The 26,593-nt window shown below is 44.5% G+C and overlaps 1 long non-coding RNA gene across 1 annotated transcript in view; it reads right to left on the reverse strand.

Moving 5' to 3' along the window:
• Positions 1–1,360: 1,360 nt before the first annotated feature.
• Positions 1,361–26,593, reverse strand: part of LOC145357898 (uncharacterized) — a 62,285-nt gene continuing 37,052 nt past the window's right edge. The window contains exon 3 of the long non-coding RNA XR_013889385.1: positions 1,361–1,473. This is a non-coding gene — a long non-coding RNA (uncharacterized LOC145357898). The remainder of the gene's footprint in view (positions 1,474–26,593) is intronic.

Raw genomic sequence — 26,593 nt, forward strand, 5'->3', positions numbered from 1 at the left:
ATCCGTTCCATCTGAAAGGTAAGCAGAAAATCTCAATAAAAACAACAGGACCACACCCCCCAACACTCCCAAAAACCAACCTTTAAAGTTCAGGGAGGAGAACTTAACATTGGCAAATCATCCTTGCAATTAGATGTAAGTTGATTCATGTGTGTGGGGGCGGGAGGTACTGGTAATGTTAGGTCACTTTCTTGATGAGTGGCTATGAATACATCATTATATTGTGACATCTGAGCTAAAGATTTTAATAACAGTGTATGAGGAAATTGAGTTGTAGACACATTGATCCTAAATCTATGCAAAACCAGAGAGGCTAAATGGTTTACATAGCAATTAACTAATCTTATTGCAAGTTTGCTTTGTACTCAAGCAGCAGAAGAAAAGCCCATTCACGCATGCTGGTAATTGGTTTAAGTGTTTAAGTGTGTATATTAAAGAGGGGCTTCAGCCCGTGAAGAACTTTCTTTCTATGGTTGGAGGGACAATTTTAAGTACAAATGAACACTAATGGGAGCTGATGGTTATCATTTACTCAGGGGTTAGAGATGATGTGGCGCTGCTTTAGCAGTGGGCTGGCTGCAGGCAGCTGCTAGGACAGGCCATGGAGCTGGGCAGCAGGCAAACAGCTGAGCTCCACGTGGGGAAACAAAGCCTCCACATGGACCTGGTCAGCCCCACCATCAGGGGTTACAGTTACAATTTGCTATACCTCCCCCCTTGGGTTTCATCCCCTTTCTAAGTCCCTGTCCCCTCCCCGAGTCCCCTTTGTTGAAGCAGTGACTGATTTGATTTGGTTTGATTTATTATTGCCATGTGGGATACTGTGAAAAGTATTGTTTCTTGCGCGCTATACGGGCAAAGCATACTGTTCACTGAGTACAACAGGGGAGAAGGAAAGGAGAGAGCGCAGAAAGTAGTGTTATAATCATAGTTAGGGCGTACAGAAAGATCAGCTTAATATAAGGTAGGTCCATTCAAAAGTCTGAAGGCAGCAGGGAAGAATCAGTTGATCTCAGATTTTTGTATCTTTTTCCCGACAAAAGGAGGTGGAAGAGAGAATGTCTGGGGTGCGTGGGGTCCTTGATTATGCTGGGGGGACCAGGGCAGATTGTTGGTGATCTGGACACCTCAAAAGTTGAAGCACTTGACCCTTTGCACTTCATCTCCATTGATGCTGACGGGACATGTTACGCTTCCTGAATTCAATAACTGACGCTGAGGCAAAAAGGAGAGCAATATCCTGTCACTTCCTCTATTCAGCTGCAAACAGAAACGCAGGCAGATTCCATACTCTACACTACTGTAATATAAATGGTTATCACTGCATAATTCATAACTCACCCAAGAGATTCAAACCCGCGAGTTTCCCATTTTCCCCTCACTAGAGGTAGTGACACTGAATTCACTTTGGCACCAATGGGGACAGTGAGTGTACGCTTTGATACTTCTAATGTCTTCCTTTTAGATCACAACCTGCGATTTAATGAATGTGTTAAAGACACCATAAGTCACATTAATATATATGGTTCCCAAATTAAGAATACAGATAGCAAATACACTAGTATTGATATTCAGTATAATCAAAAAAACCTACAGATAATCCAAAAATATATCACAAATTATTTGGAGCATATATGGGGAGAGAGAGAGAAAGGAGGTGAGGCAGAGAGAGAGAAAGGGGGATAGAATCATAGAATCCCAACAGTGCAGAAAGAGGCCATTTGGCCCATCGAGCCTGCACTGACAACAATCCCACCCAGGCTCTATTCCTGTAACCCCACGTATTTGCCCTACTAATCTCCCTGCCATTAAGGGGCAACTTAGCATGGCCAATCAACATAACCCACACATCTTTGGACTGTGGAAGGAAACTGGAGCACCCAGAGGAAACCCACGGAGTCACGGGGAGAACGTACAGACTTCACACAGACAGTGACCCGAGGTTGGAATTGAACCCAGGTCCCTGGTGCTGTGAGGCAGCAGTGTCCAACTACTGTGCCACCATGCCACCTGAAGACAGAGAGAGGGGAGAGAGAGAGAGAGATAAGGGTGGGAGGGGGATGAAGTAGGGTGGGGGGAGTGCAAGGGGAAAGGTTAGAAGATGTAATGTACATCATTTCCTCAATTTTGTTTGAAAGACTGCTAAGGGTATGAAAGGGTTTTAAGGGTTTGTCAATAAACACAAAATGTTGATCATTTAAAGGACTGGTTAAATTGACAGACTGTGGAGAAGGTCGGTGTCCAAGATATGTGCATGGGATTTGGGTTCAGAATGGCCAATCAACCTAACCCACAAATCTATGGAGGGTGGGTGGAAATCAGAGCATCCTGAGAAAACTCATGCAGACACAGGGATAATATGCAAACTCCACACAGCCACCTAAGGCTGTGGGAATTGAACCCAGGTCCCTGGCGCTGTGAGGCAGCAGTGCTAATCATTGTGCCACCATATGAAGGTAGCTCCTCCATCTTATGTGTAAATGCCTAGTAGAAATTTTTGAAATCAGATAACAAGGTCCTATTTCCCAGATCATTCTGAGAATGACTTTTATTGGCATACTCATTATCATGTCAATCCCTTTTAAACTATTTTGCTTGAGTCTTTTTCAGTGTTACAGTACAAGTCTGTTCTTTGTGAATTAACCTGCAAAATCCCAAAATTGAACTCTTTTCATCAAAAGCAGAACAACAATCCCCTCCTGGACAAATAGCCTTTAATTGTGATATTGCAGCCCGAAAATTCCTTCTGCTTTTATGTCACTGTAACTTGGTATTGCTCTCAACCTCTGGGAGTTCCTGAGAAGCCTTGTAAAAGGTGGACCTTAATATCCAAACAATGTGAATGAGTGGGCTTGAGAGAGCTTTTCCCTAAAGTACCCATGGAAGGGGATTTTCTCATTCTCTTGTAAGCCCAGTGAAGTGGGGTGAGCTGACAAAGCACCGTGAGCCTCATCAAGATCTAGACAATTATGAGTTCTCAAAGAGGCAAGAAAAGTGTACTAAAGAAAAGTCCTGGGTTAGGCCTGTGGCTTAAAGCACAACTGAATCAGTAACCAGAGTTACCATCAGGGCCTGAGCAACCCCCTCTGAAGGCAGAGTTACACCTTTATTTTTGTTTACTAATGGGATGTGGGCTTCGCTGGCTAGGCCAGTATTTATTGCCCATTTCTAATTGCCCTTGAGAAAGTGGTGGGGATCTCTTGAACCGCTGCAGTCCATGTGGTGTAGGTACACCCACGGTGCTGCTCGGAAGACAATTCCAGGATTTTGAAATGGTGCTTCCACGTAGAGGAAGTATCTTTCCCCCGACCCCGCTTGCTGAAGCCCAAGCTGGACGGGGTGTGAAATCAAGCAACATCCCAGCACAGCCTGTGCAGGTTCAGGGAACAGCTCTTCTATCCTCTGCTTTTGGATTACTGTGAAGGATGGAACAATATAAGTTAAAGGTTATTAGCGTGATGTTGCTATCGGTTACAAAATTCAAGTTACTGATCTATTTATGAGTTATCCATATCTCTGTTCAGATGAGTCATAATTCTCTATGCAGAATGGAGTCTAATGTTAGTATTTAATTGTCTCAGTTACAGCTCCTCAGCAATACTGAAATTTAACCCAGATCATGTCCTCGCCTAGGTGTAACTGTGGCAGCCCACAAAAAATATTTTAATCCCACCTTTGGCTTTCATTCACACTTAAATTCCATTCACACCTGTGTCATGCCAGTCACATCCACTCATATTTCCCAGTTCCAGACTTCTTGTTTGCAAGATTCCATTTCTATCACTAAATTGTTGCAAATTCTTTACTCACGTATCTTGACTATTATCCCCTTTTAGATTCCAGTTTCCATTCATCAAATCGCTTGATAATCCAAGCGTACTGGCCATTATAAAATACTAGTAGTAAGAACACGCCACAATGTGCCTGCCATCGCTGGAACAAACTGTCCCACTCAGCTCTGTAAGAGGTGAGAAAATTAATAGCTTCCTGCTGCCGAGTGCAAACAATTTAATTTGTTTAGATATCAGGATTCAGTCCCAAAGCACATGAGACCAAGTTGAAGAGCTGGCATTAATCTTGCACTCAGAGGGGAGTACTTATTTTCAGTATTGCAGAGATCTGTGCTCAGTCTCCTACACAAGCACAAAGATCTTTCTGCGTTGATTCATCCATCTTACTTTTCTCTCCCTGTCTTTCCCACCTTCTTTGACTGCAGAAGCAAGTGGCAAGAGCTCTTTGCAGAATGCTGGCAATGCCAACGTGTACCCAAGTGTGGGATCACATCCAGCTGATCCACCTCCTGACTTTCACCTCCAATTTACTAATACGCACTGTTTAACATGAGATTCTTATAGTTATACTCAAGGTCATCTCATAGAATTCCTACACTGCAGAAGGAGGCCATTCGGCCCACCGAGTCTGCACCAACCACAATCCCATCCAGGCCCTACCCCTACATATTTACCCACTAATCCCTCTAACCTACACATCTCACCACTCCAAGGGGCAATTTTTTTAAGCATGGCCAATCAACTTAACCTGCACATCTTTGGACTGTGGGAGGAAACCAGAGCACCCGGAGGAAACCCACGCAGAGACAAGGAGAATGTGCAAATTCCACACAGACAGTGAGCCAACCTGGGAACCGAACCCAGGTCTCTGGAGCTGTGAATCAGCAGTGCTAACCACTGTGCTACCGTTCCGCCCTTGTGTATTAGCACTGGATGGAGTCAGTTCACACCACGAAACTCAGAGGGGATCAAGGGCAGGATTTTCCAGCCATACTCACCCCAAAAACTGGAAAATCCCAGCTGAGGTCAATGGACCTTTGCATGGTCTGTGTCCCACCCACTACAATTCCCATGGCGGGCAGAATGGGAAAATTCTGCCCAAAGTGTTTGCTGAGATTTTTTTAGAAATACAGCATTCTCAATTCTTGTAGCCTTGTAATAATGGTCACCACCCCTCAACAGGTCATCTGAGTTTAACTGGTTCGCTGTTGCCTCCACTTTCAGATTAAATTATCCCACCATTGTGAGCAGAAATTCAATCAGTGGCAGATCACATAGTGAGATGCATATATTTTAATGACTTTGCATTGAATTCTGCAGTGGATAATAAGGCTTAGAAGTTCATTAAATCTTTAAATTATTAGAACATAAGAACATAAGAACATAAGAACATAAGAAATAGGAGCAGGAGTAGGCCATCCAGCCCTTCGAGCCCGCCCCGCCATTCAATAAGATCATGGCTGATCTGTCGCTGCTCAGTTCCACTTTCCCGCCTTCTCCCCATAACCCTTAATCCCCTCTCCTATCAAAAACCCATCAACCCGCGTCTTAAAAATATTTAGTGAGGCAGCCTCCACCACTTCAACGGGCAGAGAATTCCAGAGATTCACCACCCTTTGAGTGAAGAAGTTCCTCCTCAACTCCGTTCTAAACCGCCCCCCTTTTATCTTGAGGCTGTGCCCCCTTGTCCTATTGTCTTTTTTGAGCGGGAAGAGTCTTTCCACCTCTATCCTATCCATCCCATTCATCATCTTATACGTCTCAATGAGATCTCCTCTCATTCTTCTAAACTCCAACGAGTACAAGCCCAGTTTATTCAGCCTCTCCTCATAGCTCAACCCCCTCAACTCCGGTATCAGCCTAGTAAACCTCCTCTGCACTCCCTCCAAGGCCAAAATATCTTTGCGCAGGTGCGGCGCCCAAAAATGCACACAGTACTCCAGTTGCGGCCTCACCAATGCCCTATACAGCTGCAGCAAGACCTCCCTACTTTTATATTCAATTCCCTTCGCTATGAAGGCCAGCATCCCATTCGCCTTCCTGACCACCTGCTGCACCTGCAAGCTGGGTTTTTGCGACTCATGCACAAGGACCCCGAGGTCCCTCTGCACCGTCGCCTGCTGCAGTTTTTCTCCTCGTAAGTAATAGTCCTTCCTACCATTTTTCCTACCAAAGTGGACCACCTCACACTTGCCAACATTAAATTCCATTTGCCATTTCCTGGCCCATTCGCCCAGCCTATCTAGATCCTTCTGCAGACTCTCCACACCCTCCGCACAATTTGCCGTTCCCCCAATCTTGGTGTCAAATTTCGACACCCTACACTCGGTTCCCTCCTCCAGATCATCTATATAAATGGTAAAAAGCTGAGGCCCCAGCACCGACCCCTGGGGCACTCCACTAGTCACCATCCGCCAATCCGAATAGCACCCGTTGACCCCCACTCTCTGTCTCCTATTTGACAACCAATCCTCTATCCACGCTAACACCCTACCCCCAACTCCATGTCCCTCGACCTTCTGCAATAACCTCTTGTGAGGCACTTTGTCAAACGCTTTCTGAAAATCTAGAAAGACCACATCCACCGGCTCTCCTCTATCCACCGCCCTAGACACATCCTCATAGAACTCCAGTAAATTTGTCAGACACGACTTCCCTTTAATGAAACCGTGCTGCGTCTGCTCTATCAAGCAATTCCCTTCAAGATGCCTCGCAATTTCCTCCTTAATGACAGATTCTAACATTTTACCTACCACAGACGTTAAACTAACCGGCCTATAATTCCCCGCCTTTTGCCTGGCACCCTTCTTAAACAACGGCGTAACATTAGCCGTTTTCCAATCATCCGGCACTTCCCCGGAATCCAGCGACGTTTGGAAAATAACCACCAAGGCATCCACTATCACCTCCGCCATTTCTTTCAGAACCCTCGGATGCATTCCATCCGGTCCTGGGGACTTGTCCACAATCAGCCCCTCCAGTCTGTCGAGCACCGCCTTTCTAGTAACAGTAATGTCATTAAGACCCTCCAGTCCTACCACCTTTCTATCGCTAACACCCGGCAAATTATTCACGTCCTCCTCCGTGAAGACAGAAACAAAAAAGTTATTCAATACCTTAGCCATATCCCCATCCCCTACCACTAGGTCCCCTTTCTCATCCTCTAAAGGACCAACATTCACCCTAGCCAGCCTCTTCCTTTTTATATATTTATAAAAACTCTTGCTATCCTTTTTTATATTAAGAGCTAGCCCAGCTTCATAGTTTCTCCTACCCTTCCTTATCAACTTCTTTGTCAATCTTTGTTGACATTTAAACCTCTCCCAATCCTCTTCTCGCCCACTACTCTTAGCTACTCTAAATTCCTCCGTTTTTAGTTTAACACTTTCCTTCACCTCCTTTGTTATCCATGGCTTATTACCTCTCCTCCTACTATCCTTTTTGACCATCGGAATAAATTTCCGTTGAGCACCAAGAAAGATCTCCTTAAAGATCCTCCACTGCTCCTTAACAGACCCTCCCTCCAACGCGCTCTCCCAGTCCACATTCGCCAATTCTTCTCTCATCCTACCGTATTTCCCTCTATTCAAACAAAGGACGCGTGTCCGGGAACCCACTTTTTCCTCCTCCATCTGCACCAGAAACTCCACCATACAATGATCACTCTCCCCAAGAGGATCCTTCACCACAAGGTCCCTAATTCTACCCGCTTCATTACATAGCACCAGATCCAAGATAGCTCGCTCCCTCGTCGGCTCCAACACACACTGTTCGAGGAAGCTATCCCGGCAGCATTCCAAGAACTCTTCCTCGAGCCCCCCACGTCCAACATGGGTCGACCAATCAATATGCAGATTGAAATCCCCCATAACTACGGCCGTCCCATTCCTGCACGCCGCACTTATTTGCGCGTTAACAGCCCGCCCCATCTCCAGATCATTATTCGGGGGCCTATAGACGACACCCACCAGCGTCTTCCTCCCTTTGCTGTTCCTAATCTCCACCCACAACGATTCCACCCTCTGCTCCTTGGCTCCAATATCATCCCTTGCTACCACCGTGATGCTATCCTTAATCAGCAGAGCTACGCCCCCCCCTTTTCACTCCTGTCTATCCTTCCTAAACACTTGATAGCCCTGTACATTCAGCTCCCAGTCCCTGTCACCCTGCAGCCACGTCTCTGTAATGGCCACCAGATCGTATCCATTTGTGTCGATCTGCGCCATCAGCTCATCCACTTTATTCCGAATGCTTCGTGCATTCAGATAAAGTGCTTTCATCCCAGCCTTCAACTGGACCCTATTTGCCGCAACGCCACCAACTATACTCACGCCCCCTACTCCCTCTATTATTGGGACATCCTCGGCCTCTTCCCTTACATGTACACTCTCCTTAACTTTAGACCTCGTAAGGTCACCTACCCTCACACCCTCCCCCCCCTAATTAGTTTAAAGCCCTGTCTACAGTCCTCTTTACTCGATTCGCCAGCACTCTGGTCCCAGCACGGTTCAGACCAACCCCATCCCTCCCGAACAGGTCCCACCTACCCCAATACTGGTGCCAATGCCCCATAAATTCAAACCCATTCCTCCCACACCAATCCCTGAGCCACCCATTCACTTCCTTAATCCTGTCAACCCTACGCCCATCTGCACACGGTTCAGGCAGTAGCCCAGAGATAACCACCTTGTTGGTTCTACTTTTTAATTCCATTCCAAGCTTTTCATACTCCCTCCCCAGATCCTCAGTCTGCATTTTGCTTACGTCGCCGGTACCCACATGTACCACAACGACCGGATTCTCACCCTCCCACTCCAGGTTCCTCTGCAGCCCAGCTGCGACATCCCGTACCCGAGCACCAGGCAGACAACACACCCTTCTGTGCACTTTGTCATTGTGACAAAGGACAGTGTCAATACCCTTCACCCCACTATCCCCAATAACTACTACGTTCCTTTTCCTTTTCTCTTTGCCTATGTCCTGCTGCAGCACTGTACCGTGTGCAGCTTGCTCACCAACCTCACCTGCCTCGTTCTCGTCCAACTTGGAAGCAAGAACCTCAAACTTGTTATGCAGATTAAGAGGCTGAGGCCTCCGCTCCTCACCCCCCTTCCTCTTCCCAGTAGCCCCCTCTTGTCCCTGACCCTTAGAGTTAGCCAGTCTAGGGGGGGTGGATATCACTTGCGCCCCATTGACAATGGCACCCTCTCTCCCCTTGATGAGCCTCAGTGTCTGTAGCTCAGAGGCCAGCTCATTTACCCTGAGCTGGAGCTCCTCCAGCAACCTGCACTTACTGCAGACATGGTCACTGGGATGAACCCTAGGGTCCACCAGTTCCCACATCACATTATAGACATTAGGCTGGGAATTTTCAGTCCCGCCATGGCAGTTGTGGCAAGCCAGTCAAAAATTTCACTGACTTCAGCAGCACTGATAAACACTCCTGTCGACATCAACAGGGACAAAGTGGTCAACAGTTTCTAGGTGTCCAGATCACCAACTACTTGTCCTGGTCCCTCCACACTGCCATTATCATTAAGAAAGCCTGTACTTTCTCAGGAGGTTATGGAAATTCAGCATGTCCACTATGACTCTCACTAACTTTTACAAATGAACCACAGAAAGCATTCTTTCTGGTTGTATCACAAGTTGGTATGGCTCCTGCTCTGACCAAGGTCACAAGAAACTACAAGGGTCATGAACAAAACCCGGGCCATCACGCAAACCAGCCTCCCATCTACTGACTCCATCTACACTTCCCACTGTCTCGGAAAAGCAACCAGCATAATCAAAGACCCCATTTACCCCGAACATTCTCTCTTCCACTTTCTTCTCTGGGGAGAAAGATACAGGAGTCTGAGGACACGTACCAAACAACTCAAGAGCAGCTTCTTTCCTACTACCATTAGAGTTTTGAATGGACCAACTTGTATTAAGTTGATCTTTCTCTACACCTTAGCTATGATTGTAACACTACACTCTACACCCTCTCCTTTCCTTCTCTATGAACATATGCTTTGTCTGTATAACGTGTGAGAAACAATACCTTTCACTGTATACTAATACATGTGACAATAATAAATCAAATCAAATGTTTCCGGTGTGTGCCATTTTGCATTATATTAAAATTTTAATATTTTTTAAGATGTTCTAAGCCTTGTGAGACTGGACACTAGGAACTGAAATTAAGATTCTTAGCAGGCACAGTGTAGGTGAGATTCTCTGGCCTGGTCCCTGGTGGGACAGGTTGCAAGCGAGAATGGAAAATTTGGCATTCCAGCCAAAAGTCCATCGCTTTCAGCGGCAAAATCCCAGCCGTGCACCAGGATGGAAGATTTTGGCCACAATGTGCGATTAGCAGATATTAGTGATTCCAACTGCACACAAGCTTCATCCCTGTCCACTGATCTCTGTGATTATGCGAACAACTATTAAAACTAGACTGAGCTTCTTGAAGCTATTGACTGCACCTCTTAAAGGAGAGGTGTAATTTGACTGTAGTAAAAGCTGGTAGTAAAAGTGGTTCAGAGAGAGTTTTGAACAGGAGGAGGAAATCAAAGCAATGGAGGAACATGCCAGAGAGTGGAGGGAGTAGGGGCGGGGTGGGGGGAGGATGGAGCAGTGCCAAGGGGGCAGGGCTCTTCTGCCACTCTGCATGGGGATCGGTCAGGGCTGGAGTGAGGCCAGCAATCGGGGTGGGCTGGGGGGGAGTGATCAGCGAGGGGGGTGTGGGGGATTGTCATTGCTGGATGGGGGTGCCATGATCGAGCTGTAGGGGGGGTTTGGGAGGCAGCATTCAGGTGCTCCTGGGCTGTCCAGTGATCGAGCCGGCCAGCAAATGGGACATTGACAGTTCGGGGCTCGGGGTGGGAGTTGGCCCTGCTCCCTGAAATCTAATGATATTCACAATTGTGGCCTCTACATTGCACAGAGTGTGGGAGATTCTACTGTGAACTCCCACTGAAAAACAATCATGATTTACACCAGCTTTCCCACAAATTCAGCATGTAGAACTTTTTTTTTAGGAGAATTGTGGCCATGGTTTCCAAAGATGCTCCTCGGGGTCCCTGGTCCTTGTCACTGTCTTAATGTTGCTATAAATTGTAGGACTGAGATCATTGGACCTGTGATGTTCACAATATAAAATAACTGGTGTAACCAGTGACACTTGAGTATAATGAATCCCAGCGATGAGGGCGGAATTTTACGAGAATTTTTCTAAGTCTCTGGCTAGCATGAAAATGGGAGTCTTCCTGATCTATTTTTCGGGTGAGTTTTCACACCCAATCAGTCTTTGAAAATATGGGCTAGACCATTTCTAGCCACTAGAGGCAGTGGGCTGGGCTGGGCCTAATTCGCCAGACAGCTAGCAGCCCAGATCAGAGCCACCAAATGCACATGCGCAGGAAAGCCAAATAAAAAAACAACCCGGCTGACAGAACCCCCCCAGGGCTAGATACAGCCTCCCCCTCCCCCCACAGACAGTGGGGCGCACCTGCCAACATTACTGATCCCCTTACCCACCCCATCCCCACTTCCCCGGCACATGGCCCCCTCATCACGCCCCGCAGTGATGGCTGCTTGACATGGCCCTCTCTCTCCCCTGATAATCACAGAGGCACAAATCCACCCCCTCCCCCCACCATTAGTACACCTGCGACTGCTGATTAGGTTTCCCCTTCGTGGTAACAATTTGAGTTCACAGCCCAGTGAAGCATTTGAGGCAGTTAATGCAAGGATAGACATATTTTTGTACAGCAAAGGAATTAAGGGTTCTGGTGAGCTGATAAGTAAGTGGAGTTGAGCCCACAAAAAGATCAGCCATGATCTTATTGAATGGCGAAGCAGGCTCAAGGAGCAAAATGGCCTACTCCTTCTCCTGATTCTTATGTTCTTATGTAACAAGGCTAACTGTTTAAAACTTGTTGGAATGCTCTAACAGACATGTGGACTGCCCAACATGCCAGGAGCTGATCTGCCCTAACAAGCGAAGGCTCCAAAGAAACCTCAAGGGCTATACTTAACCTTCCAGTGAATATTCTCTCCATATAGCCTCATCTTCGAATAAATAACTCACACTAATGTTTTACCAATACTTACAATACCAAGTTGAAGTCCAACAGGTCTATTTGGAATCATAAGCTTTCGGAGCACTGCTCCTTCATAGGATAAGAAAATTGCTGATACGTTTCAGAGGCTGCTGTACAGGTTCAGAATCTGATGGAACCTTGCAATAAAGCACAGAAAATGTCTCCTATATTGTTCCAAATACGTTTAAAGTTTCTTAGTGTCACAAGTAGGTTTACATTAACACAATGATGTTACTGTGAAAATCCCCGAGTTGCCATGCTCCAGTGCCTGTTCAGGTACACTGAGGGAGAATTTAACACCTCATAATCAGCACATCTTTTGGACTTTGGGAAGAAAGTGGAGCACCTGGAGGAAACCCACAAAGACATAGGGAGAACATGCAGACTCTTCACAGACAGTGATCTCAGCTGGGAATCAAACCCAGGTCCCTGACACTACGAGGTTAGCAGTGCTAACTACTGTGCCATTTTGGAACATTGCAGCGAAGAAAGACTATGCTTTCAGAAGCTGATAACCGATATATAATTGTGTTGAACTTTCAGAGCACCATCACAGCTTATAGATAGCACTCGGAGCTGACACAGAGAGAGAGATCCCTTCAAGTCTGAGATAGGCAGAGTTATGACATCTACAAATGTGTCAGCAAGGACAGAGGATATACTATTAACCCATCTGGCCCTTTGACCTGTGGATTTGAACAGAACGCAAGGAACATGCATATTTAATTTGTTTGTCTCCTCTTTGTGGTAGGTTTTTTTATTTTTATACAGTAACAATGTCTTTGTGTTTGGAAATCAGTTTTATCTACCGTGCCTACACCAATCTCCTGATTTTGGCTTTGCAACATGTATAATTTAATACAAAGTTGAAAAATAATTTTAAACTGCAGACTGAGCACAATCCTCCATCAAACTCAACATGGAAAGAATCAACACTTTAGCTATCTTGTTATAAGGTGCAGAATTGTCTCTTAATATAGATATGGAATTATTTGAGCTGATTAACACCGTGTGAGGAGCACTGCTCGACTCACAGAATAAACAGCTCACTATAAGCACAGATCCCATTAACCTATGGTCATTTCAAAAACACAACCTCAGCAATTTAGGATCAGGATTATTAGTTAACACTCTGTAAATGAAAACATTTTCTCCCTATTTTTCATCTGCTCTATTAAAAGCAATGACCCATAGAATCATAGAATCCCTACAGTGTAAATGGAGGTCATTCAGCCCATTGAGCCTGCACTGACAACCATCTTATCCAGGCCTTATTCCCGTAAGCCCATGTATTTACCCTACTAACCCCCATGACACTGAGGGGCAATTTATCATGGTCAATCAACCTAACCCACACATCTCTGGACTGTGGGAGGAAACCGAGCACCTGGAGTAAACCCACGCAGACACAGGGAGAACATGCAAATTCCACACAGACAGTGACCCGAGACCGGAATTGAACCCTGGTTCCTGGCATTGTGAGGCAGCAATGCTAACCAATGTACCACTGTGCCGCCCATTACAGCACACTTCACTCTTCTAATCCCAAAGTTTGCAAGACTATTCACTTGTGGAGGGCATTGTTGTTGGCCTTCATTTTTATCTTTACCTGGGTTGGAGAAAAGAAACTGCACTGATATGTGGAGCAAAGGTGAATTTTGTCCCCTTCTCCCCCACAAAATGGTAAGGTTGGGGTCGGATGAGAGGTAAAATCTCAAGACCAATTATATCTCACTCACTCACCGGTTTAATGGAGGTGGTACAGAGATCAGGCTGGTTAGCCACTTAATTACAATAATAAAATTTCATAGTTATCTTCTCTTGCAAGTTTAACTCTGGCCAGCTGAGTTGCCCAGGCCTTGGGAAACCTAACAGCTAAAGGGAGATGAACAAAGCTTCTAGAAAAGGTCACTTGTGGCACAGCTTGTGGGCCAAGTGGAACTAGAAGTGCTATACCCCAAATGAATAAGCTTGCCTGCTTCTGTGGGATAGGACCCCACCATCAGACCCTCAGGCTATCTTGTCACATTTGAATCTGTCCTCCCAACTGGATTAAACACCCACTTACATCTCCCATCCTGAAATCAGAATCCCACCACCACAAGATCAAGGATCAGACCCTCTGCCATGCTTCCAGTAGTGGTGGAGGTTTCTTATTACAGCAATAGCCTATTCCGGAATATTCTCTGCCTGACTGAAAGCCAAGTCGGTCAATGAGGCTAACAACCAGGCAAAGATCCTGTCAACATTTTTAAAAGTGCATCCTGTGGAATTAAATCTCCACAACATGTGGAGAAATCCAAAATTTCAGGTCCCATCTGAGACTCTGGTGAAGCTCACACATGTTCCACAGCAGGGGTAACCAGAGATCAATCAAGAGAGGGGGCCCCAGCCGATTTTTCCTTTCAGCAAACATCTTTTAATTAAAAATTAAATATAACCCGGAATCGACATCTGCATCTTAACCCTTCAAGAACAGGTTTTCATTTGTGCACATCCTGGTGAAGTAACCATCTGAGACAAACATAGGACTCATACCTTTTCCCCTAGGTTTCTGCTGATCTTCTGTTACTGTGCAAGGGCGGAGAACCCTGGCAGAAATGATCTTCCCTCTAACGTTAATTGGGATTTCCATTTCAACATCCTTTGAGGCTGATTGATTGCCCTGACTCAAACCATGAGATATCTGGTAGTGTCACAGGAGAAATAGCTGGAGATACATATGGGCAAATTCCATTGTTATTCTCCTGATTGTTGTAAGATTTTATGCGTTTGCTAGTTCTCGCAAAGAGGTTCTGAGTCCTGTATAGTTTAATCATAAATATTTATTAACTATTAGTAACCATGTTCTTGTATACAATATAAGCTCTAAGCTAGGAGCTGTCTACATGCTTGTCTCCACACACGTCTCTGTCCATTACAAGACTGCTGTCTAGACTTGGGACATGTGTCCCTTTACATCACAGTGTGGGCAGTACAGGTCTCTATCCCACATTAACCCTTTCTATACTAGACCCTTATGCTACACACCAAAACATTACTCGAAGAGCAGTGAATGAAGCTTTGTAGTAATGAAATAAAGAGATATTTCTCTAGGGCTTTTATCAATCTTTTGAGGAAAGTCTAGCAGGTTGTTGTCAGATTCCCCTCCAAAAGTTTCTACCTGCTAGATTGTCTCAAAGTGTAAGCAGGTCCGTAGTTCTGCGCTTTTTTATTGGATGGTACAAACCAGGACAGGTACATCAGAGCATAAGCACACAGAAGTGAACCGTTAATGGACAATTACACTGTTTTAACTGCAACTCAGGAATCTATGTATGTGCTCTGTGTGCACCATGTCCATAGAATCATAGAATCCCTGTCCTGGCTTAATCATTGTCTTTATATGCCCTGTTTGTGACTAGAACTCCCACTCAGCTGACAAAGGGGCATCCAGCACTCCAAAAGCTTTTTACTACCAAATAAACTTGTTGGACTTTAACCTGGTGTTGTGAGATTTCTTATTGTGTTTACCCCAGTCCAACGCCGGCATCTCCACATCAAGACAATTCGCACCTCTTTAACCAGTGATTATCCCTCTCTCCACTCACACTGTCTTACGGCCCCATGGTGTAGAAGGAGGCCATTCAGCCCATCGAGCTCACACCAACAACAATCCCACCTAGTCCCTATCCCCATAACCCCACGTATTTACCCTACTAATCCCCCTGAAACTAAGGGACAATTTGGCATGGCCAATCCACTTAACCTGAACATCTTTGGAGTGTGGGAGGAAACCGGAGCACCCGGAGGAAACACACACAGGCACAGGAGAAGGTGCGACCTCCACACAGGCAATCACCCAGGACTGAACCTGTGTCCCTGGCAGTGTGAGGCAGCAGCGCCAACCACTGTGCCACCGTGCCACCCAGTTGGAGGACAGCTTTTCATGTTTCCCGTCTCTGGGGGAGATCGACACAAGTTCAGGACAAATAGAATGAAGCAGTTTAATGTCAGTGTTATGTGGGGCAGGTAATGATGCAGTACCAGTACAATGGTCATATCGGAGTGTCACAGATCCAACGGTCACACCATTCAGTGGCCAGAATGAGATGCAGCTGCAACACAAAGATCACTGCAATCCTGAATGGTGAAAAGTACCTCAAACACAGCTGCTATTCCCTAAATTTTGGAAAAAGGCAGTTAGCAATCTGCTGCCACAATGACCGGCTGAAAGGCAGCTTTGTGTTTGCGAGGCTTGATCCAGGTGCCAAGAGACATCCACTGAGACTATAAATAGATAGAGGGCTGACCATGAAAATCTCAATTTTTCAGGGAATGTCAGCCACAGATTCAGCTGATACATACATACCCCATATCCCTCTAAGCCTTCTCACGTGAAGACAACTGAAGAGTTGTAAAATGTCACTGCTTACATCAGCAAAGAAGGCATAGTACCTCCTTTGTGAACTTCCATAGGGAGAATTTGTCATGGGTGAACAGTTGAATTTTCACATTCTCTTCCACGTCAGCTTCTCGTAAAGTTTATTTGATACACCACTGTGTACAAACCATATTTAAGCTCTTTGAGAGCAATTCAGCTTTGGTTCCCTTGACTCAAACACCTTTGGTACGCCGCACACAACAATTAGTATACCAGCAGCATTTTCATTTTATCCAAAGTGTATTATATCATGGGCTTTATGAGGATGGACTTTAATTGATCCACTATTAACACATAAACACACGGTTGTGTTATCTGGTAGAAAGTAAATTAATTGTTTCTTCATATGGAAGAGATTTTTCTTCTAGACCATCTTAGTTCAATATCTTTATCAAACTTGAATGCTGCCAGCCAGCTAGAATCAGCAAAGTCCAGCGGTCACCAAAGGCCATCTCTAGCCCTCTCCTTACACAAAGTTCCACTCCATGTTCACCTTGGTAGCATTCAACACACAGCCATCGTATTGCATCTTGTTCATTACCCCCCCCCCCCAGTGTAAAAATACAGCAAAATATAGTCCATCCTACACTTAGAGTTTGATCAAGTCTCATTCCTATCATCCACCTTTAACATAATCCAACTGCCGTTATTAAAATCATTTTAGGAATGATCCAGTGCACAGATCCATAACACAATGGAGCTGGAGAGTTTCCAAAAGGCATTTAATAAGGCATTGCATAAAAGATCACTGCACAAGGTTAGAGATCATGTTGTCAGAAGTAATACATGGATATGGATTGAGGATATGCTATTTGGGGTAATATATGGACATGAATTGAGGATACGGTTTTGAGGGTAATATATGGATATGGATTAGGATATGTTATTGGGGTAATATATGCGTATGGATTGAGGATATGGTATTGTGGGCAGTATAGGGGCATGGAAAAAGATTGAGGATATAGAGTTGGCCATAATGTATGGGCATGGATTAAGGATGTGGTTTTGCAGGTAATATATGGGCAAGGATTGGGTATATTGTGTTATGTGTAAAATATATTTATTTATTTGTGTCACAAGTAGGTTTACATTAACACTGCAATGAAGTTATTGTGAAAATCCCCAAGTCGCCACACTCCGGCGCCTCAATCTCCTCAGTGTTTGCAGCAGTTAAGTCATTGTGGGCTGGACAAATCAGATGGAATACACTGCAAGCGTGGCATGATACTGCACAGAATCCATACAGTGCAGAAGGAGGCCATTTGGCCCATCAAGTCAGCACTGATAAATATCCAACTCAGGTTCTATCCCCATAACACTATGCATTTACCCTAGCTAGACCCCCTGACACTAAGGGACAATTTAGCATGGCCAATCTATCTAACCTGCTCATCTTTGGATTGTGAGACGAAACCAGTGCACCTGGAGGAAACCCACACAGACACAGGGAGAATGTGCCACACAGATAGTGACCCAAGCCGGGAATTGAACCCGGGTCCTGGGCGCTGTGAGACAGCAGTGCTAACCGCTAACCTTGTGGGCACAAAATTTATTACTAATGAGGCATAAGATTCGGTCTGAAAACATGCTGGCACCATAGGAGGATAATACACTGACTTTTATGCCAGGACCAACACTCGGCCATTTTTTGGAAGATTTTATGGATAGTGTGCAACGACAACTTCCATTTAGACAGCAGCTATAGTGCAGGAAAATAATGATCCCAAAGCCTCAATGAGGTTATTAAATAAATGATGCTGAGCTAAAGGTGGAGATGATTGCAGGGATGAACAGAAGTTTTTTCAAAGAGGTAGGATTTAAGGTGGGTCTTAAAGCAGAGAGAAGTTAAGAGTTCAAGAGGCTTAATAACTGAATGCCCCAAAGTAACTATATACACCAAACCACCCGATTCATCACTCCTATACTTTCTTTATGGGATGAAATTCCTCACAGGCAAGACAGAGAGAAGCATAATAAACAAGGCACTACCCTAAATTATTCAAAAATATAGAAAATTGGCTCCCACCTATTTGGTGTGTTGTCTTGAACAATCTTTGGGCCATTGTTGAATGACAATATAACTCATTTCAGTAGTACTTAGCTCCCACGACCACTAACAAATTACCTCATTGAGCGTTCAATTACTGCAACACTTCACCCATGCTTCCATGATCCCCATAGTCAACAGTCTCAATGCTCTCTTAGCTGGCTTCCCACCCTCTACTGGCCAAAAAACTCAGTTTACCCAAAACTCTGCTCTGTAAATCCTATCATGCATCAAATGCTGCTCACCCAACATCCCTATACCTTTGCTGAGCTATGTTGTGCCCTCAAGGGGAGGCAATAGCCAAATGGCATTATCGCTAGACTATTAATCCATAAGCATGTCAATGTTCTGGGGCCCCGGGTTTGAATCCCACCATGGCAGATGGTAGAACTTGAATTCAATAAAAAATATCTGGAGTTAACAATCTACTGATGCCCTTGAAACCATTGTCGATTGTCAGAAAAACCCAGCTGGCTCACTAATGTCCTTCAGGAAAGGAAATCTGCCATCCTTATCTGGTACATGTGACTCCAGTGATGTGGTTGACTCTCAACTGCCCTCTGAAATGGCCTAGCAAGCCACTCAGTTTTTAAGTGGCAACTATGATGGGCAATGAATGCTGGCCAGCCAGCGATGCCCACGTCCCACGAATGAATAACAAAATTTGTCATTGTGTCAAGTGTGAAATTCTTGGCATTTATTTTCTCCAATGTTTCTCCTCCTTCTCCCTGTAACCTATTCCAGCCCTAAAACTTCATCTCCCTCAGCACTCCATTTATCTGTTGCACTCTGTTTACCCCTCACCTCGAACACTAGCAGCTGTCTCTTCAGCCACTCCAGCTACTCAAAAATTCTTTATCTAAAACCCTCTAAATTTCTACTACCTCCATCTTCTTTAAGAGGCTCTTCTTTGGACCGAAGCTTTAAGCACTCCTTCCTAATGTCTCCTGCTTTGACTCAGTTTTCTTCATTCTTCCGTGATGTGTTTTGATGAAGGCACTATCCAAATGCAAGTTATTGGTGGTGAGCCAAAATAAGCCAGGAGTTTGACTAGATGAATGCAATGCTGCAATCAGATCCAACTTTGATATTCTGGCAATATGGTCGGAATTTTACCAGCCTGCCACCGGAATCGGAATAGGCAAGGGGCGTAGCACGGGAAGGTCCATGAAGGGGGATTTTACGGTTTTGGGATGAGCGAGGACGCAAAACACAGCAGATGTATCATTGCAAAATGGTTTGATTTTGGAAGCAGCTCTTTGACAGAGCAGGGACCATCTTGTTTGACAGCTAAGATCTCAATTCCAAATAGGAGGCGGAGGCAATAATATCCCATGGGAATTGTAAATAAGGCTTGGAAAGAAGGCAGGTAGTGTTTGGCAGCACAGGACAGCCTCCTGTAGTTAATTTGTTTACTGGGGTTAGTGTGTGTTGTGACGTGGACCAGAGAGAATCTGAAAGTAGCATTGACGTGTTAGTCTCTCCCCTGCTCCTCAGTCATGAGTGTTTTTTATTCAAGATTCTTATCTGTTGGTTGGGTGCAAATATATCACATGTTAACGTACGCATGTTGGAATGATGAATTATGACATTGTGCTATGCATCATGTGAGGGGATCTGTAAACTTCGCTACATAAGACTTGCTTTAAATACTTTCAGGAATGCAGATACAGGACAATTTATTTTACAGTCAACTATTTAAAGTGATATTGATATCACTGCAATATTTGTGCTTATTATTTTTCCTTTTTGCCCTCTTCCTCTCATGCAGATAGTAAGTGGGACATGGGTCCAGATGTCAGCAGCTGTTTGTTCCTTTCCCAACTGGGCACTCCTGATGGTTAGGTCTCTGCATTAGCAAGCTGTTTAGCTGTGGATGGATTCGTACTTGAGCCCAGGTCTGTTCTCATTCAACTGTTACAGAGGAAAAAATTAATTAAAACTAGGAATATGATACTTAGGACTAGCCAGGGACAATAAGGTCAAATGCTTTGCTCCCACATCTGCCCTGTAATTGCAACAGGCCCATGGATTGATGCTTGGAACTTGCAAAGTACTTGGTATTTATATGCAGGGAAATCCAAGATTAAGATCATTTACAGCAACCCGTAGAGTCTGGGAACTTTGTACTTCCACTTGTTGTCAAAGTGAATAATGTTCTCTGTTCCAAGTCAATTATTTCTTGGGCATCCAATCTGTAAAAAGTCAGCAAACAGGGGCCTAAAAATTGGTCAGGTATGCCTTTCCCCATCCCTTGTGCAATCATCAATAAGTGCAATTTTCCAAGCTGACGTATGTTAGCACTGTGGATGCTACACAAGAAATATGACAGGGTATCATTCTGGTTCTCAAAGTGATAATAATGCATTCTATTATCTTAGCAGTTTTCTCCATGCTTTTTGGATACTGAGTTATATAAAACTGGTAACTCTGGGTAACATGTTCTGGCCTTCCAGGGCTACTAAGTGTGTTTTCTACTTCAGTTTTGCTTCTTAACTTTGTACTTTAACTGCTTTAGTTTTCCTATTTGTTACACCTGGTTTGTTTCATTAGGAGTCCGGGTTTGTTTTTCTTTTTAGTCGCTGCAATTGAACAAAATTCGAATTTCTGTGGAGGTGAATGGTGGAGAGCTGCTCCCAAAACTCAATCCCATGAGGATTCATCTGAGTTGTTCTCTTTCCTTTATCTGAAGCATCTTTATGCTGACTCACCTGGTGAAGGGGCAGCCAGCGCTCCGAAAGCTAGTGGCTTTTGCTACCAAATAAACCTGTTGGACATTAACCTGGTGAGATTTCTTACCATGTTTACCTCAGTCCAACACTGGCATCCATTCTCAGGCCTGACCTCCCGGCAAATGGCTATGAATGCAATTGCAGCTGCAAACTTTTATGTCTCGGGTTTATTATTGCAGGGCACATGAAGAATATCCATTAATCGCCCGAGCGTAGATGCATCATACAAATTAATGATACAATTAGTTTGGAAAAGTATCCTCTGTCCTGAGCCAGGACAAAGGATACTTTTCCAAACTAATTGTATCATTCATTTGTATGATGCATCTACGCTCGGGCGATTAATGGATATTCTTCATGTGCCCTGCAATAATAAACCCGAGACATAAAAGTTTGCAGCTGCAATTGCATTCATAGCCATTTGCCGGGAGGTCAGGCCTGAGAACGTGCAATCATTTTATGACCAGCTCCTCAGTGAAGCTGGGCTGGTGAAGGAAGCTTTCCTCAGACAATAGAACGCAAAGTTTGGGATCCTGGAATGACTGCAGTCAAATTATTTCTCCGGATTCCCGGAACGTATTCTTCCTTTTCTATAGTTTGCAAAAATAATTCAAGGTTTATCCATGGTGGTCCGCTCCTCTTCCATTGCCCAATAATTTGATCAGAGCTTACACTGTACAGACTCCAACCTGAGTGCCTGACCGTGAGGGACTCCCCAGTAAGAGCCTGCAAGATATTTTTTGAGTTTCCCATGTGGCAACCAGCCCACACTCTGCTAATTGAAAAGCAGCGATGGCAGGAAGAGGCCTGTAAGTGGGCATTAATCACCCTCTTAAGGGAATCAATTGGCAGCTGGAAAGGGAGGCAAGGGTGGCACGGTGGCACAGTGGTTAGCACTCCTGCCTCATCGCTACAAACCTGGGTTCGAGTCCCGGCTTGAGTCTGTGTGGAGTCTGCATGTTCTCCCAGTGTCTGCGTGGGTTCCTCCCAGTGCTCTGGTTTCCTCCCACAGTCCAAAAGACCTGCTGGTTAGGTGCATTGGCCATGCTAAATTCTGCCTCAGAGTACCCAAACAGGCACCGGAATGTGGCGAGTCAGGGTTTTTCACAGTAACTTCATTGTAGTGTTAATGTAAGCCTACTTCTGACACTAATAAATACACTTAAACTAAAGGAGGGCCCTCAGAGGGCTCACCATCTAAACAGCAATCTCAAACGATCCTGGGCTCTCCCCGAACTCCGGTTTTGGGTCCAGACCATTAATATTTCAATGGAACAGTAATTCCAAATGTAAATTGTATCCAGCGTGCATATATCACATCGTTAAGTGGCCATACATGCTAAATAAACAAGAAGTGCAAGCTTGTTATAATGCTTTGGAGAAGCACAGAAATAACAACTTCTGTGTACACACTTTGCAGTGGCTTACTTGGGAGAGACACTTGCAGTAAAAATCTGCTGGACAGCATTATCTTAACACCTTTCCTCAGGTCTGCCATTTGTTCCCACATTTGGAGCTTGGTCCTCTGGGTGTTGGAGAGAGAAATCACCCTGTCAGTTCTCCCTCCCAGGCATTTTGGTCACTATTCACTGGAGAAGGTGCCTTTGAATATCAACCAAGGCAAATCTTTTTTGCCTCACTATAAGCATCAACACCTTTAGGGCACCATCCACAAATATGGTCACATTTATATGGAAAGGGAATTATACTCAGAAGATTTACTGGTTTGAATTTTAGAATGGCATTTTCATTTCTTTAAGCATTTTCTTTAATTTGTTGTCTGCGAGAGGAAACCTTCAAATGACTTCTCTTTGCCTCATCCCTTGCAATTGGATGCTTTTGAATAAAATCTCACCAAATTTTGTTTTTATTTATGGGATGTGGGCATTGCTGGCTAGGTCAGCATTTATTGCCCATCCCTCATTGCCTTTGGAAAGGTTGAGCTGCCATCTTGAACCACTGCAAACCACCTGATGTACATACACCCACAGTGCTGTTAAGAAGGAAGTTTTAGGATTTTGACCCAATGACAGTGAAGGAACAGCGACATGTTTCCAAGTCAGGATGGTTAGCAACTTGGAGGGAAACTTCCAGGTGGTGGTGTTCCCATATACCTGCTGCCCTTGTCCTTCTATCTAGATGCTAGGGGTAATGGATTTGAAAGGTGCTGTCTAAGGAGCCTCAGTGAGTTCTTGGAGTACATCTTCTAGGTGCATCAGTGGTGGCGGGAGTGAATGTTTGTGGATGAAGTGCCAATCAAGTGGACTGCTTTGCTTTGGATGGTGTTGCACTTCTTATGTTGTTGGAGCTGCACTCATCCAGGCAAGTGGGGAGCATTCCATCACACTCCTGACTTGTGCCGTGGTGGGGAAGAGTTAGGGAGATGAGTTACTCGCTGCAGAATTCCAAGCCTGCTCTTGTAGGCACAGTTTTGTATGACTAGTTCAGTTCAGTTTAATATTTTTTGCTCTTCAGTACAAAATGCAAATAAGTAAAGGAAAGTGATTGAAGAATGCTGAACAGCCAACAGTTGCACAATATAAAATATCTTAGCCCAGTGTGATTTTATTCTTGTAATGTTGTAAGTCCAAAGATGTGCAGATTAGGTGGATTAGCCGTGCTAAATTGCCCCTTAATGCCAGGGAGATTAGCAGGGTAAATATGTGCGGTTATGGGGATAGGGCCTGGGTCGGATTGTCAGTGCAGGCTCAACAGGCTAAATGGCCTCCTTCTGCACTATAGGGATTCTATGATTCTATAATGGTTGCTCTCAGTGAAGGTCACATTATTTGTGTGCTCTTTGCTAAGCTTCTGAGGTCATTGTTCACCTTTGATTCTGGCCTGCTGAGCAATCATGATTTTCTTCACTCTACTATTGATGGCCTTACCTTTAGTAGCCTGGGCCCTAAACTCTGGAATTTTCTTCCCAGAGCCTCTTTATCTTTCTACCCTCCTTTAAGTCACATCTCAAAACCTACTTCTTCGACCAAGCTTTTGGTCACCTGTTCTATTATTGCCTTGTGGCCCAATGCCAAATCTTGTCCTCCTCGTAAAAGGATCAAGGACAAGAGGACGCAGATTTAAAGTGATTGGAAAAAGAAGCAAATGCACTGTGAGAAAAAAACCTTTCACACAACGAGTGGTTGAAGTCTGGAATGTACTACCTGGAATTGTTGTGGAGACAGGTTCAATCGAGGCATTAAACAGGGCATTGGATGATTATTTAAATGATATAGGGAAAAGGTAGGAGAAAGACACTAAGTCACAATGCTCATTTGGAGATCTAAATGGCCTCTTTTGGCACCATAAAAATTCGGTAATTCTGTGGTAATGCTCTTCTGAAGCACATTGAGGTGGTTTACAACAAAAACAACCTATATTTATCCAGTACCTTTAATGTAATAAACATCCTGAGGCATAAAGTGGTCGGGGGGTAATTCAGAACTTAGACCCTGGTCAATTGAAGGCGCAGCCACCAGCGGTGGAGTGACTGAAATTGGGGAATCCTCAAGAGGCCAGAATGAGAGGAGCACAGATATCTCAGGGGGTTGTGAACCTGAGGGTTATTGCAGAGATAGGGAGCGATCAGGCCATTGAGGGAATCGAAAAGAAGGATAAGAATTTTAAAATCAAGACATTGCACGAAAGGTAGCCAATGTAAGTCAACAAACACAGGCATGACAGGATTTGACATGAGTTAAGACATGGGAGTAGAGGTTTGGAGGACCTTCAGTTTATGGAGGGTAGAATGTGGGAGATGGTGCCCCATACAAATGCAAGTTGTTGTTGCCAGCTACATTTCCATTTTTACAAGGTCAACATGGTTTTACATACTTTCAAAAGTCATCCCAAATCCAGCATGTCAATAATGGCTGCAGTAGTGCAAGAATGGAGAGGGGGTGCTGTTGGTAAGGGGGCCACTTTGTTGCCCTTCCGAAATCCCCTCCATACGTAGGGCCGTGAGCTCTCAGTGACATCCAACAGGACAGGCAGGGGATCACCACACAGAGTTAGCTAGGGATCAGAATATCATGGGACAACAACCACACCCAGTATGTTGGGCTAATGTCTTGCTGAGATTCCTTTCCAACACGGGGCCTAATACCAGGGAACTTGTCCCTGTGAGAAAGGGAAAGCGTGAGTCATACAAAGCAGCAGAGAAAAGAGATAAAGGGAGAGGAAAGATGGACAGCTGAGTGAAAGGCACACTGTTATACAGATATCCAGAGACACTTTAGGATGAGAGGCGACAGAGCTTGAATCCAACACAACAAAGAACAAAGTGAATGCTTATAAAGTAACATGACCTGGACCTAATACAATGGCAGGTGATACGTTCAACTATACACAATGCCAACAAGAATGATAATACAATGTCATAAATGTAACACAAATATAGTGATAATGTAATAAAGATAGCAGAAAATGTGAGTGGATATTTACCAAGACGCTACATAAAGAGACAAGAGACAGAATTAAAGAAAAATAAAATGAAACATAGTTGAGAGTGAGTGCAGTGTAAATGATACAGAGTGTATGTTTTTAACCTTATTACATAGGCAATAGAGACACACAAGTAATAACTCTATAATCATAGAATCCCTATAGTTCATAAGAGGCCATTCGGCCCATCGAGTCTGTACCAACTCTCTGATAGATAATCTTACCCAAATCCTCTCTCCCACCCGATTCCTGGAACCCCACACATTTACCATGATTAATCCCATCTAACCTACACGTCTTGGGACACTAAGGGGCAATTTAGCACGGTCAATCCACCTAACCAGTACATTTTTGGAGTGTGGGAAGGAACCCACACAGACACGGGGAGAACGTGCAAACTCAATACTCAGATAGTCACCCAAGAACAGAATCGAACCCAGGTCTCTGGAGCTGTGAGGCAGCAGTGCTAACCACTGTGCCACCCTTTTTTTTTCCCCTCCTCCCTTTCTATCTCCCCGTCTCTATCCCCCTCTTGCTTCCTCCTTTTTAAAACTTACTCCCTTGCTATCTCTTCCTATCTTCCACTCTCTCTATCCCTCTCACTTTCCCTCATTAATATTTAGTAGGCATTTGTATAATCAGTTCTAAGCATTTACAAATCGGTGCTGGTTTTAGAAGATTGTTGCTGAAGTTCAGCTTGTACCCAATGATTTTCCCATGAAGCAATGTGTAAACAATCAAACGGAAAGACTACAAAAAGACAAAGCGATTGATTGGGTAAGGGAAGCAGTCTAAACAAAGAAACATGGGAATCAGTAGAACAGGGAAGTACGGATAGAGCCTCAGGTTCTTTAACGCAGGGCTGGCAAACATCAAATTGTGAAAAGATAAGAGGAAAAAGCAGCATGGATTTCAGAAACACTCATTAAACAAAATAGCAGTCAGGCAGCTGCCTCATTACCAACAGTGTGCTGTTTGGACAGGACCGACTGAAGCCATTTCAAGCAGGTGAACTGTTGAGTAAATTTACTCTTTTTCTTTCCCTCTTACTATATAATCCCTTGCTC

This window comes from Carcharhinus amblyrhynchos, chromosome 24 (genome assembly GCF_965287045.1).
Source record: "Carcharhinus amblyrhynchos chromosome 24, sCarAmb.v2.hapA, whole genome shotgun sequence".
NCBI classification, from domain to species: Eukaryota; Metazoa; Chordata; class Chondrichthyes; order Carcharhiniformes; family Carcharhinidae; genus Carcharhinus; species Carcharhinus amblyrhynchos.